Here is a 13,994-nt window from a genome sequence, read left to right on the forward strand (position 1 = left end):
CATCAGCTTCATACTTAGTTGAAGAGGGTTGGTATCTGTGATCGCTCCTACAGACGTTTCAAGGCCCGTGGGCTTCTCCCTCATGTCTGACCGTTCCACAAAGAAGCTTGCTTTGTGTTTGAGCGGGTCTGTAGGACAATGGTGGGTATCAAGCTAAAGGCCTGGGGCTGCATTTTGCTCCTAATGGTGAGATTTCTCCTTAAATGTGAATTTTCCCTTTCCATTTTATTTCCACCCGCTTGCTTTTAGCCGATACAATCATTTATCTAATGAAAACCATAGTGTTACATGGTTACAGGCAGAGAAACAAGTAAACAAAGTGATTTGATTTGGAGACCTCTGAGCCTTATCAAGAGATGTGTCTAAACCTAAGCCATGCTAGAACAGATCTTGAATCTCTCAAACCACTAATGAATTTTAAAATCAGATAGTCCTACTGGCCCTTCCAAGGAATTTTTCCTTTCCACACAATAAGTTGTTTGTTCTTCCTCAGTGTCCTGTGTGTGTTTAATATCATTTTTTCTCCCAACAGTGCCATAAGTATAAAACGCATTGCTGCCTGTTTAGTCTGACTTCTCCAGCGAACGCCCACATCGTCCACTGCCCTGACCCACGGTCTGTTCCTGGAAAGTTATTTCTTCCACTTGCACAAACAACAGTTCAATTGACATCTAATCCCTCCCCACCTTTTTTTCCCTTTGTTACTGAATGGCCCATTTGGAGTGAAAAGTCGGCACGTGGTGTCTCATACACCGTACGCGGCACATCTGGCTCTCTGCGAGCGCGACGAGGAGTGGCCGCTGGTATCCACCTTCAACTTTGCACATTGAATTGCTAGACCAGATAAGCACAGTCCCCTCTGTACGTGCAGAAACAAATGCATTGGCGTTCTTGAACCTGGGGCAACTGCTCGCCTCCCGGGTGGAGCTCTGGCAGTGGAGACCTTCACCCATGGGTTTACAATGCTATTCCTCCTCGTCAGCATGCAGGGAAGCACGCCCATATGGGAGGTTTGGCTGAAATACCTGCTCACTGTACCGCAGCATGCTGCGCTGTGACCCAGTGGTGTGAGGATTTGGTTGGGCGTTGAAAAGGTGAGGCTAGGGAAGCCGACTTTTGGTGGTCACTGAGTATTTGTCCTTTCCAAAGAGGAGCCAGCCCTGTGGGACAGACTGCTCCTGGACATAATCGGTCTCTTCAGCAACACCTCCTGTGGTGTACACTGTGGAAACGTGTCCCTTACCAACCCTCCTATCCTTGCAAATCAGGCAAAGTTATGCCCTGGTAATAGACAAAGAACCAAAGGCAATCCACTGAAGCTGGAGTGACTCAGTAGCTGAGCAAGAAATGACAGAATCACAGAGGTTTGAGGTTGGAAGGGACCTCTGGAGGGCATCTGGTCCAACCACCCTGCTCAAGCAGGGACACCTAGGACCATTTGCCAGGACCACTCCAAGGATGGAGACTGCACAGCCTCTCTGGGCAACCTGTGCCAGGGCTCAGTCACCCTCACAGGAAAAAGTGTTTCCTGATGTTCAGAATAGTACCTAACCGTTTCAGGTCCCTTACTCTCTCACTTTAGCCATTAGACAGAATGGTCTCCCTCAGTAAGGTTTCAACCCAGTCCATAACTGGCCATGGTTTTATTACCTTTTTTTTTTTTTTTTTTTTTTACCTTTTTTTTTTCCCTGAGAGGCCCTGAATAGCAGCAGTAGCCACTACCCTTCCTGTTGAAGCATACTAACAAAGGCATTTACTGCCTCATGTATTTGTCTTAGCAAAAATATATAGCCCATAATAACTAGGGCTGCCACTTACAGAGGAATGAATAACCAGATTTAGCCAGTAAGCTCAAATATGTCAATATATTTTATCCTTCATGTTTTTGTTTATATCTTTGCACAACCTCGCTCACAGGTGTACTGTGCCCTTTCCTGGTTATCTTTCTTATTCGCTGGGGATATTGGGCTATAAAACCTCCTTGTAAAATATTTCAAATGAATTCTTTTTTTTTTTTCTTTTTCTGGGGTGCCTTCTCTACACCTGTATTTTCGGGCCTGTACAGAATATTAACAGACAGAAACTAACAATAAAGTCCAGAAAGGACGACAAAAACAAACAGTGAAACCAAGACACTTACAAAGCTCTATAAATCTCTGCTGAGCTCAGGTTGCTGTTTAATCTTTATATACAGGTACGTCTCAAGGTTATCTCCTCCTGAGGGGTTCACTGGAGGCTTTTGTGATTTGTCATCTGCTCAGCTCCTTATCAGTCGAAGGTATTTCCCCTTGTAACGTTTATTATGGCTCCCTTCTGTGTTTCTTACTAGTGCGATGCTGTGAAGAAGCTCTGGTATGCAGTCTGTAAGGAGTTATTAAATGTCCCTCTCCTGTCATCAACGGGATCATAAATGTGACACATGTGGCGTAGCGTGCACGGCACTGCTGGTGGCTGAACGCCATCACTGGGTACGGAATGAAAACAAGGGAGCCTGCAGCTCTGGAAAGGAGTTTTCTGTCTCCATCCAGCACTGTCTGGCTGGAAAAGAAGTATAGTTAAATGCATTCATTAAATACGTCGTGTACATAGAAAAGAAACTACCACAAATAGCATAAATAAAATAACCATTGTAGCACCTTTGCTAACACACTGGGTCTGATTTCGAGGCAGAATAATCTCAACCCTTTCCACCAGAGCAAGTGTGGTCATCCTGCCATGCTGTTTCATTTCAACAGAGGTGAACCCGGCCCTGGCTGATGCAACCACACGTCGCCATGTCCGAGGAACCAGCAGACTTGGAAGAGGAGCACACTGAAATTGCTTCATCCCTGGGATGGCAGGGAGCCCATCTGTGTGAGCCCATCTCTGTGTGGCTGAGGCCAGGGTGGCAGGGGATTTCCTGGGAAACAGCTTCCTCTCCTGCCTCAGCAGCCTGGTAGAAACGTGTCGGAGCTGCCAAAAGAGAGGGCTGGTGCTGCAGGAAGCGGGATGCAACTGTTCCCCAGCTATCGCTTTATCCAGCAGATAAAGCCGCTTTAATTCCTCATTTGTTCTTAAATACCGGTTATGTCTACATTGACGTCAGAGGTCTGACTGGTAGCACGTATAGGCATGCAAGTACATATATATATCTGCTTAGTACATACATACATATAGATAGATATATAAACACACACACACGTGAATGCACTGCGTGTATATATATATGTATCTATGTATGTACGTACTGACCAGCTCCTTCTAAAGGTAGTTGGGGTACCTTTACAAATTTATGCTTTACTGGGAAGATCTTAGGAACCAGGTGTCCATGTAACTAAGCAAAAGCTGTATAGCAGTTTAGAAGCCCTTTATTTTAAGATGTTAGAACAAAAAGGCCAAGGGGAGGAAATGAATGCACAGACTCCTTCTATCCCCCACACCTGAGCTGGTCCTTCAAGGGGTGCACCCCAGACCTGATCTCATCTCCCTGACAGGCAGAGTGAGCTCAGCCCGAGCCCAGACTGCTAAAAGTTGGTAGGGGCCAACATGCCCCCCTCCACCCAAATAAGGACACCAGGTCACCCAGACAGCCCGGGGCCATGCATGCAGCACGGCCACCATGGCACCTAGGCACGGATGGAGGCAGACGAAGAAGACGAAGAGCTCCAGGGGACAGCAGGGACACAAAGCAGAGGTTTTTAGCCTCGGCCATACTAGGGGCCTCATCTCGCATTCAGGCTGGCTGATGGGTTCCCAGGCAAGTTATGTGAGCGGGAAGCCGGCGGGGTGCTCCTCGGGTGCCTCCTCTCTCCTCCAGCAAGCAGTGGTCTGGTACATCCCTGCTTCCAGGGGGTCACAACATGGAGGAAGGAGCTTCATGGTACTCGAAAACCTGGGATTAGCTGAAGTGAAATTGATCTCTGTAGAGGCAAATTGGTAACATGGCTGTTTCGGTTGGCTGGTGAAGCATGCAGTCTGTTTCTGAGGCATTTTATAAAAAATTAGAAAAGGCTGGTAGAAGGTTTCTGCAGAGCTTTTTGGTTCTGATTATTCATTTATTTACAAGTGATCATTTATACCATCTGGGGCTTTTCAGTGTAACTGAGAGTAAACTCTGAGCTTCCCAGGACTCTACAAACATGCCAAGAAGGGAAGACTGCAAAGGCTTTTAGAGCAAATAAAACAAAGGAAGAAATGCAGCCCGTTGTGACAAGGCAGGGGGAGGAGAACACGGGGACGAGGCCCTTTTCCTTCCTCAGCCTTGCTTTGTTTCCCGTTTTGTTTGACATTTGTAATCAAAGCCTCAGCACCTTTGCTTTAGTTACAATAACTTTGCTGTAGTTATTACATGAGCCTCCACAGATGTATACACAACCCAAGTTTCTAGCCTCCAGCACTGACCGCTCCCCAGACAAGATGCTTGTTCCTCTACCACGGTACGTGTGATTCTGCAAGTTTCATTTATCACAAAGCAGCAGTACAGACACAAGAAAAGTACAGTGGGAGCCAGGGGCTCAAGACGAGGTTTGGCACACAGCACATCAACAGCAGAAAAGGCTTATTGCTTGAGCTTTCATCCCTAACAACATCTGGGAAGATGAATGTAACTCAGTCATGGTTACTGAAAATTAAAATAAATTACTAACTTGCCAAGTTTGGGACAGAAGTGCTACAGTCATTTTTTTTTGTGGGAAAACTAATGTGGCCCTTTGGGACTGACAGCTTTAGTTTGATTCACATTGATGGCCACGTACCAATACATTTAAAGGAAGTTTCAGGGCCTAAAGTGTTTTCCTTGACTATCCTAGCAGGGAGGTTATGGGTGGGAAGTAGGGACAGCATTGCCAGCAATTGCGAGCTTGAATTCAGCTCAGAGCAGTAGTCACCAAAGGTTGGTTCACTGGCTATAACTCGCAGGAATAGTGGTGATACCCAGTAGATAGATAGCCACTTACTGAAGACACAGTGGAAGGTGACACCTTGCTGTAGGAAGCAGGAAAGGCTTAATAAATATATGAAACTGATTTTTTTTTTTTTGTTATTCCTTTTCTATTTCTGATTTGGGCTGCTGCTGGTAGATTGAAAGGCTGTCTCTGCAGCTCAGCACATCAGGGCTGGGGTGCAGCCCCTGGTCCTGGAGGCATGGGGCGAAGGCTGGCCCATGTTCACACTGCTTGGTGCCAGCCCCTATTAAAGGCTGGCCATGTCCATGCTGCATAACACATGGAGCTCTTTGGGGCCCTGTGTGGGCATACCCCTATGTCACAGATTATTTTCTCTGTGTTTTCCTGCATTCAGAGGGTCTGGGACAGAGGCTGGACTCTGCTGCCGCCACCGCAGTCCTGGGTTTATAGCTGCAAGAGGAGGAAGGCTGTGCACACTCCAAGGTGTGGCAGCAGGGCATGGAGCCTGCAGGGATGGTGTGGGAGGGCAGCGGAGGCAGCTGGGCTCCGTGCTCTGCGGCGTCTGCTCCTCCACGTGAGCGGTGCTGGGTGGGAAGGCTCCTGGGAGCCCAGGATGACCCTTTTGCTGGAGGAGTGGAGGCTTTGGAGTCCCTCACGCACTCTCACCAGAGATGGCAGCAGGGTTACCACCTGGTTTGGCATTGAAGGATTGATCATTTAAGCTGTTTGGCAGAAATAATGAGGATGAGTGGCAGGAGGTGAGACAGACAGAAACCATAACATTGTAGTGTCCTCTCAAGGTGAATCTCCTCTAAAACATGAATCACTGATTCACACGTACCTAGACATCTCCAGGGAGTCCCTGTCACTTGTGGCAGAAGACTAATCCTTGTCCCAAATCTGCCTCAGAATCTGATGTTTTTCTTCCAGAGTCAATTTATATAAAGTAGTAGATCTGGAGCAGTTTGGCTCACTTCGTGCCAAAGCCAAAGGCCATCAGACGCGTCTTGTTCCTCATGCATAATGTCTAACGTGTCTTATCTTTGGAGTACATGTACTATGCTGACGGCAGCATCATCTGCATGGGACACTGTAAGCTTGATTAAAGTTCACAAAAGACCCAGATGGGAAGTATTTAATAACTCTCATGTAATATATTTAGTTATGATGATAATAATACAGTAGCTAGAGTCTGAGCTGGTGCTTTTATATGTGGGAGGAGCACAGGATGCAGAACTCAGGGTTTCTCAGCATCCTTTTGCAAACGGCTGCATTAGTCACAACCACAAAAAGCACCACCAGATGATGCAAGTCACTGGTTCCCACCTGGGGAGGCACGGCTCATGCCACACTTGTTAGCCCGAGTTGATAGGTCTTCTGGCCTTTGTGCAGGCGCAGCATTACAGAGATTCAGCTGGGTCTATCTGAGGTGGTTGTCTTTAATTCCTACCTAGCAGAGGGTGGTGGGGATGGGGGGAGTACAGAGAGGTGGTAAGGCACCTGTAGCATGAACCAAGGACTAAGAAGAAGGATATGAAGTCAGGAAAAGAGATTAAAGGACACAAGGCAGTATCAATAACCTTGGCGCTGAGATGAGGATGAACTATGATTATATAGTGATCCTAGGGGTCAGGGTTGGGGGAAAGAGGACAGTGGCAGTACTAAGATTTGGAAATAATTAGGCTGTGAAACACTGAACAAAATGGTGCCAAACATAACCCTTTATACGTTCATTACACCTTTATCTGTACAGCCCACATAAAGGTTTTTAAAAATGGCTTTGCAGGCTTTGTAACAATTATAGATGCTGGTGGTTTTCTCCTCTTTTAAAACACAGTTCTCTACCCGCAAGATTCAAACTAAACAAATACAGAAAGACTTATTTCAAAACTTGTACAATCTTATCTGGAGTGCTAATTTTATCAGATTTATCTCCATCTTTATTAGAGAAAGACCAAGCATTTTGTATCCCATTTGAAAACCTAGGTCTTCCCATTCTTTTGCAGTATAAAAACTGTTTCTAATCCTACTGGGCAAGACCATAAGCCACAGGCTTAAAGGTTCAAATCAACATCAAACGAAGTAAATACTGCAAGGGTTACATTTATTTATTTTTATGACAGGTGTTTTAAGTTTCTTGAGAGATTGGAAGTTGGGGTAACTCTCGAAAAGTCTCAATGAAATTACTTTAGGTCCACAAGGAATGTTTTCTGATTTGCAATTGTGTTCTAGCCCAGTTTTAACTGAAACCATGAATTTCAGACATTTCTAGTGAATTTTAAGGAAGCTCCCTCTGCATCTGCCTGAAGATACTGAGCTTTTGTTGTTTTCACTGCCAAGAGAAAATGGTGATAGCTGACAAGAGTCTGTATTCACTAAGAAGCTGCCAGGGATTCATAAGGTCCAAATAACTGATACCCATTAGGGGTGTGAAAACCTTCATGGGCTCATTAAGTAGGTATTGAAATGTCTTGGCTGGGTAAGTGGAGCTCAGTGAACCAACATATTTTCAAGAGAAACTCTCTTGTGGTGAAAAATGTTTGACCGATGCTCATCTTAATGTGAACAAGTAGATTATGCAGTCCAAGACTGGCAAACAAACAGGTATTAGATTCAGCTGAATTGTACAACTTTCTATTCCTCTCCTGAGCATCCTCTCTGCATAAGGGGCAAAGATGCCACAGATTGAACCTGAAAGATTGAGAAGTGTGTTTCCATGCAGAAGTACTGTTTCACATTTTAAACTTAAAAAAACAACAACAAAGCTTGCAACAAAAAGAGAAGCAGTGGCCCCAGTGCTTGACTGGAGCATGAGCTTGAACTCTGGTGGACTTACCATGTATGTTTAACCACAACACCAGTGACATGTCAGCAGTTTACAGACTGGAAAACAAAGCCATTAAGTTCTTTTGGCATTGTGTTTCTCACAACAAAAGAAGGTCTGAATAAAGGGAGTTACAAAAATGTGTTTTACACTGGAGGCCCATTAGCTCTATTGGTCAGAGAAACTGCTTTGCAGCCTCCACCTGCACTGTTGTGTGCGAGGGATTTATTTTATGCTGTGTTCATCACAACAAACAGACCTCCCGAGTAGCAATGTGTGTTCTTATATAAAAGATAATTTGGGGCTCTGAAGACTTGAAACTCAAATTTGGTCATAATTATTAGAAGGTCACCTAGGAATTCTGGAGCAGTTTGTTTATCCTGATTCCAGCCTGCTAGGTCCAAGAAAATACACTTAATTCAATCCAGGTGACTCTCCATTAAATATAATCTTGTCTTAATTGGTGCCACCTTGACCTCTACTTGTGAAGTCTGTTTTGTGGTCTACAAGTCTAGCTTTAAGTGCTCAAACACACATTTTTCCATCTGATTCCCCATGATTTCATTATGACAACAACACACTTCATACCAGGCACTCCATGTGTGTGTGAAATGCAGGGATGGTTTGGTAACAAGACTACATCCAAGCGGGATGGCGGTTGACCCCTCAGGCCATGATGGGCTCTGTTTCTCACACCCAGCTTAGTTATCACAACCTTTAAGATGTCCAAGATCGAGAGATCAGTGAGTAATTCAGAGGCAGAGCTCTCTGGGGCTGCCAGATAGTGGCTGCTTCTACAGTCCGTGGAGAGTAATGCCAACATTAATTAGCCCTCTAGTTCAACAAGTGCTTATGGTATAACTACTACACCCCATTGAAAAGTCCAGGTCTGGTGGAGAGCAGGAGCTGAGCTACCTGAAAGCCACTCACCCTCCCCAACAGCAACATCCCAATGTCCAATTTCTGTGACCACTGAGTAGTCTGCAAGTGCCTGCCCCATGAGTTTCAGTTTGCATCCCCCCCCCGCCCAGTGTGCTTTCCTCCTTGAGGTAGCCCCCTTAGCCTGGCAGCCCTATAGCAGGCTTGAATTTGCCCTCGTGGGGCTGTTTTCCAGAAGACCTCAGCCTCTGTTAATGATTTGACACTTTAGCACTGCTCTAATGCAGGAAGTAACAGGAAGGTTGAGGAGCTGCTACAAAGTGGTGGACCGAAAAGCCTTCAGAACCACAGTTCAAAGCACTGCAGCTGATGCCCTCCTCTTGGCATCAGAGCTTTTAATCTGATCTGGCATTTCAAGCTGATGAACAGATTGTGCTGAACTTCTATTTCTGACAGTGGCAGAGAAACAGAAGCTCCTTTATTTCGCCGAAAGCCGCAGTTTCCATTCTAGGAAGGAATACAGGAGTTAAGTAGTCTGTATCACAGGCAATAGCCAAGAGGGAGCTTGTCATGTTTGATCAATTGCTGGTGGTAGGAGATTTTCTGTGAAATGTGGTAAAAAAAAAATGGACTCAACCACTGACATAAATTAATACACTAATGATATTAAACCCTGGCTCCACTGCTGGCTGCTGCTTCAGAGGGCTTGAAAAACTGAAGTTCTGAATTATGTACCAAACCCAGGCCACCGATTCATCTGGCAACGTTTACAAATGTCATATCAATGCTTTGCCAACAAAGAACAAAGTAGAAACACTGACAGGTTGCAGCAAGCTTGGAATAGACAGAAATTGGATAGAAATTCATGTGGAGTGCTTAAAACAGGTATGATCTGGATTGAGCTGTAGGTCAGCGTCTCAGGTACTTTACACAAGCGGGAGCCTTGAAAGCTTTCAGGTAAACTAGATGAAAATCAGTACTATTAATAAAACTGCACCACATGGCATAAGGAAGCAAAGCACTGCTTGATACACAGCGCTTGATATATGTAAAATATATACTTGATATATACAAAATATATATAAAATACACTTGATAAAAAGTGCATTTTATACGCAGCATTTTAGTAGCATCTACATTTTGCACAGCAGAAGGCAGATATTTTGGCTTGCTTTCAAAGCCACAGCTTCTGGAGTCACGTGGCATTGTGAGACGCAGCTCACATTTTAGCTGGGGGCAGGAAATGGTTAGTCTGGGGGCCACAGAGAAAATTTAAAAATTGAAATTGTTCAAGAACACGGAAAGCAGATAGAAGGAACAGATTTCTACAGCGCTATTGTTTTTAAGCCAACTTCAGAGTTTGAACCCTAACATGAAGATCGTTATAATGATATTGATAATCCTACCAAGACAACTTGGACTAACCTAATTAATGATTATCCTAATGTACTTTATTACAGAGAAGATTTCCATATTGCTGCCCAAGAGCCACATGCAGTTCCTGAAGCAAAATCTGGGATCTTCAGCCTCCCAGTGGTGTTGTGAGATTCAGCATGTGCCCCTTCAAGGCACCTGGGTGGGATCTTATTAGAGGAAAGGAAGACCTGAGTGTCAGAAATGGGTGGGGAGAAATGTGAGACCTGTTAAATCTACCTAAAAAGAGATGAAGAGAGGTTGCAAGGTCCTGGAACAAAGGTCTTCTAAGCAATGGTGGTGCAGGGAGGCAGCACGGGGAACCCTGGTTTTTAGAGTATGTTTAAGAATCCATTTAGATGCCAACCAGTATTTTACGAATGTGTGGTGTGACTTAAATTTCTTTTTGGAAAGCTCAGGGAGGATGAAGGGGTGATTGGTAGAGTGAAGGAGTGGCTCTGTACTGCCATACATCATACTGACAAGACAAGGCCAAATCTCCTCTGTGGCCTGCAGATCGTGCCAGTCTGGTATTTCAGTGTATTACACAAATAGATACCCAGAAACTCATCTGTGCCAATGGATCTCACTACAAGCCAGGCTTCAGTCCTACCGTGACTGTCTCTGTTGGTTTACAAGGTTACCATTTCACCTGGGAGCGCCCCCGAAGTTTGCCCCCAAAGCCCATGTGGACATGCTGACCTCACTGGGTTGTAGCTACGGAGTGTGGCAGCGATACTAAATCAGAACCGGGGGTCAGAGGAGGCCAGGCATGAATCCCCACTGGAGAAGGGGTAGGAATGATGCTCACACAGACGACTAGTTCAACAGGGTCTCATTTTGTGCTGGGTCCAATCCAGACACATGCTTATGCCATAGTGGCCCCCCAGCTACACCAGAACTGCTTTAGCTAAGCTGAAATAATTAACAAACTATTGCCAGATCCCTCAAATACATATTTTTTTCTTCTTATATTCAGCTGACTGTGGTTTTCAAAGTACCAGCACAGCAAAGCATCATTCCTTTTGTAGGTGTATTGTTGCCTGTTTAACAGATGTATGTCCGAAGGAGTTGAAATTCACCTGGCTGGTGTTTTCTTTCACAGTAGCTTTGGCTTCCATGGTACTATGCCAAGAAAGACATCTTTATTTGTGCCCTTAACTATCAGTGGTGTCAGCAAATTACTGGCAACAGCACATATTAGTGTCTTCATCAGAGTGAGGATTTATGATGTCACCACTAAATCCATCAGGGTCATTGCATCCTTATAATTCATAGCTGACTCTTGAACACATGAAAGGAATGGCAATGTGCCAGCTAACAAAGAATAATTGTGTTACTTACCTCAGCCATGATAATTTGCTTAAATAAGAAAAATACGCTGGTGCAACAAGGAAAAATAAATGCACTGATAAACACAAAGGAGAAAAACAGGGAAGTACTGAGTAGTAGATTAAATACCCATCTATTTGGCAGCGCCATTTTCAACTTCTGGTATTTTAAGCTGGTGGATGCTTTGATCAATATTTACACTTAATTCAGTCAAGAGGAGCATGGCAGTGTTGTTTAAATTTCGTTTTACAACCAAAAGGATGCCAGTACTGTATGGCAGAAAAAAAATCGTACGGGCAGCAACCTGCAGTCATTCCATATTTTCAGTGCAAAATTGATTGGCTATGCCTCAGAAAGGATATTAAGTGGGTATTCCAGAAGCCTAATTTCATCTGGGAAGGAAGTTGAAATCACTGATAAAAGGAATTGCTAAAAACAGGCTCTCAGTGTAGATTTATGGATTCTTCACTGGTCATGTCAGGCTTTCCTTTTTTTGAACTTTTTCTCAACGCAAAAAGATTCACAAAGATGGGAATACTAGACCTAATCAGAAAACAGGATTTCTTTTCCCATAAAAATATCGTTGTTATTATTATGATCATTACCATTGCTTTTATAAGCACCATCGCAAAAGCAGAGTTTGTTTCAAAACGGTGAAATGTTGTCTGGAAACTACCGTTTTCTGTATGGAAAAGGTATTAAGGTTCCATATAGTAACTGTAACCAGAGTGTTTCCATGAGCTGAACGCCTTGGAGAACGTCACTGGTGCAGCGCTGTTTCTTTCTTGCCTCCTGGCTGTTGTGGATGATGGGAAATGTAGTCCAAGCAACACACTTGGAGAGGAGAATTAGGGCACAAACAGATTTCAGTGGGATGCTGAAGCAGTCATCTTGGGATCCACACACTGAAGATTTTTAATTTGGAAGGTATCCATTATTGAATCAAAATACCTTTGACTTTTAGCCCCTTGCCCCCTCTTTCTCTACTTTTCACCCTGAAAACTTTGTCTAAAAAACCCTTTTCATTAGAAGTTGGCCTAGTGGAACACTTTCGGTCAATTCAGATGAACGTGTTTTTGATAAAACAGACTTCAGTAGAGCAAACTGAAAAGGAGGTGTGTATACTAAAGACATTTGCCATATTAACCCATGCCTAATTTATTAAACGCTAGAAAGGACTGTGTGGACAAATAGCTTTACTTTTCAAAACATCACACTTAAACTCAGAGGGATGGGGGAGAGGGGGAGAAAGGAAGGGGAAGTTTGGTGTAAGAAATCATCTATACAAGCTACAAAGGCTGCCAGACAAAATATTTGTCTTCTGTTGAATTATACAGTGTGATATGGAAACACTTGCACTCCTCTCCTAGTTTCTGAAAGACAACAAAAGAGAAAAATACTGAGAAAGAGACTGAACCTCAAAAGCCAAAGTCAGGGTTGGTATTCTGCACTCCATGGTAATCCTCAGCTTACACCAGCTCTCAGTTTGGTCCCCAGTGCCAAGGGACAGTAAACTCCAGTGATTTCACCACCACTGTCCTGCAGCCTATGAATCAGAGACATTGTCTTATCGCCAGGAAAAAGGAACCTGTTGAAAGAGATGTGCTCTGTAACCATGGCAGTCATCAAGAGGGTTACGAATTTTAACCACTTTAGTGAGTAAAGTAAAGCAAAGCAAGCTGTCAGCATCAGCACGTAAAGGGGAAAAATCCAGAGGGAGGCAAACTACTGCAGTGATGATATTTCTGTGATTGTGTGAGACTGGCGAACAGTGCATACCTTGTTATACGATTTATGAAAGCAGCTATAATTTGTGCTCCTTACATTTTGGGAGATGTTTACTGGCACTGATCATGTCATCAGTGGTAAGAGAAGTTGCCTATACTTAACTGCACCAAGGTTAAGATGCAGCCAGCCCAGACGTTTCTAGTTTCTTATCCAAAACTTGTGAAGTGCAGTTTCTCCTGCAATTTCTAGTAGCCAGCCAAAAATATTAGTATAATTGCACTACAGTATGTCATGAGTTACCAGGAATACCTGAGTCACTGTGTATTCTACATACCTCTAGTTCTTTTAGTGTTAAGTCTGAATGCTTTCGTGTTAAGATAGGATTTATTGCTATAAATATTTTTCTTATGTCTCCTTCCCAGTGTTTTTGACACTTTGACAGTGATAAAAGCCAAACTGACATATGTCCATTGTGTGGTAATGCACTTACTTCATGCCTTGTCTCTTGAATTTTATAATCTGTAGACTGCATTGCATAAAGGAATGGCTTTTACAGTACTTCAGTCTTTATAAAGCAAACATTTGTGGATTAAGGGTGCATTTCCCTACTGATACATGTTGGCACACCTATTTCTAATTTCCATTGTATAAGCCAAGAGAGAATTCTGCTTGGTAAGAACATGTAGCTGTATTGATGCAGGTGCACTGCATCTCAAGGGTTACCTGAGGCCATCCGAAAGCCAAATCTGCTATTAACTGTCTGGGAGGCCACAAGGTTAGTGCAGTGCTTTCCTTTGGAACATTTTAGTGCTTTATGCGTTCAGGCATGTCCAGCACATTTGTAAGCTCTCATCATGCCATGAGAAGGTCAGGGTGCACACAAGGAGGTCAGGCCAGGCGAACCTGGACAGACTTTTTGCAGGTTGCATGTGAGG

Source organism: Phalacrocorax carbo, chromosome 1, assembly GCF_963921805.1.
Source record: "Phalacrocorax carbo chromosome 1, bPhaCar2.1, whole genome shotgun sequence".
Taxonomy (NCBI): domain Eukaryota; kingdom Metazoa; phylum Chordata; class Aves; order Suliformes; family Phalacrocoracidae; genus Phalacrocorax; species Phalacrocorax carbo.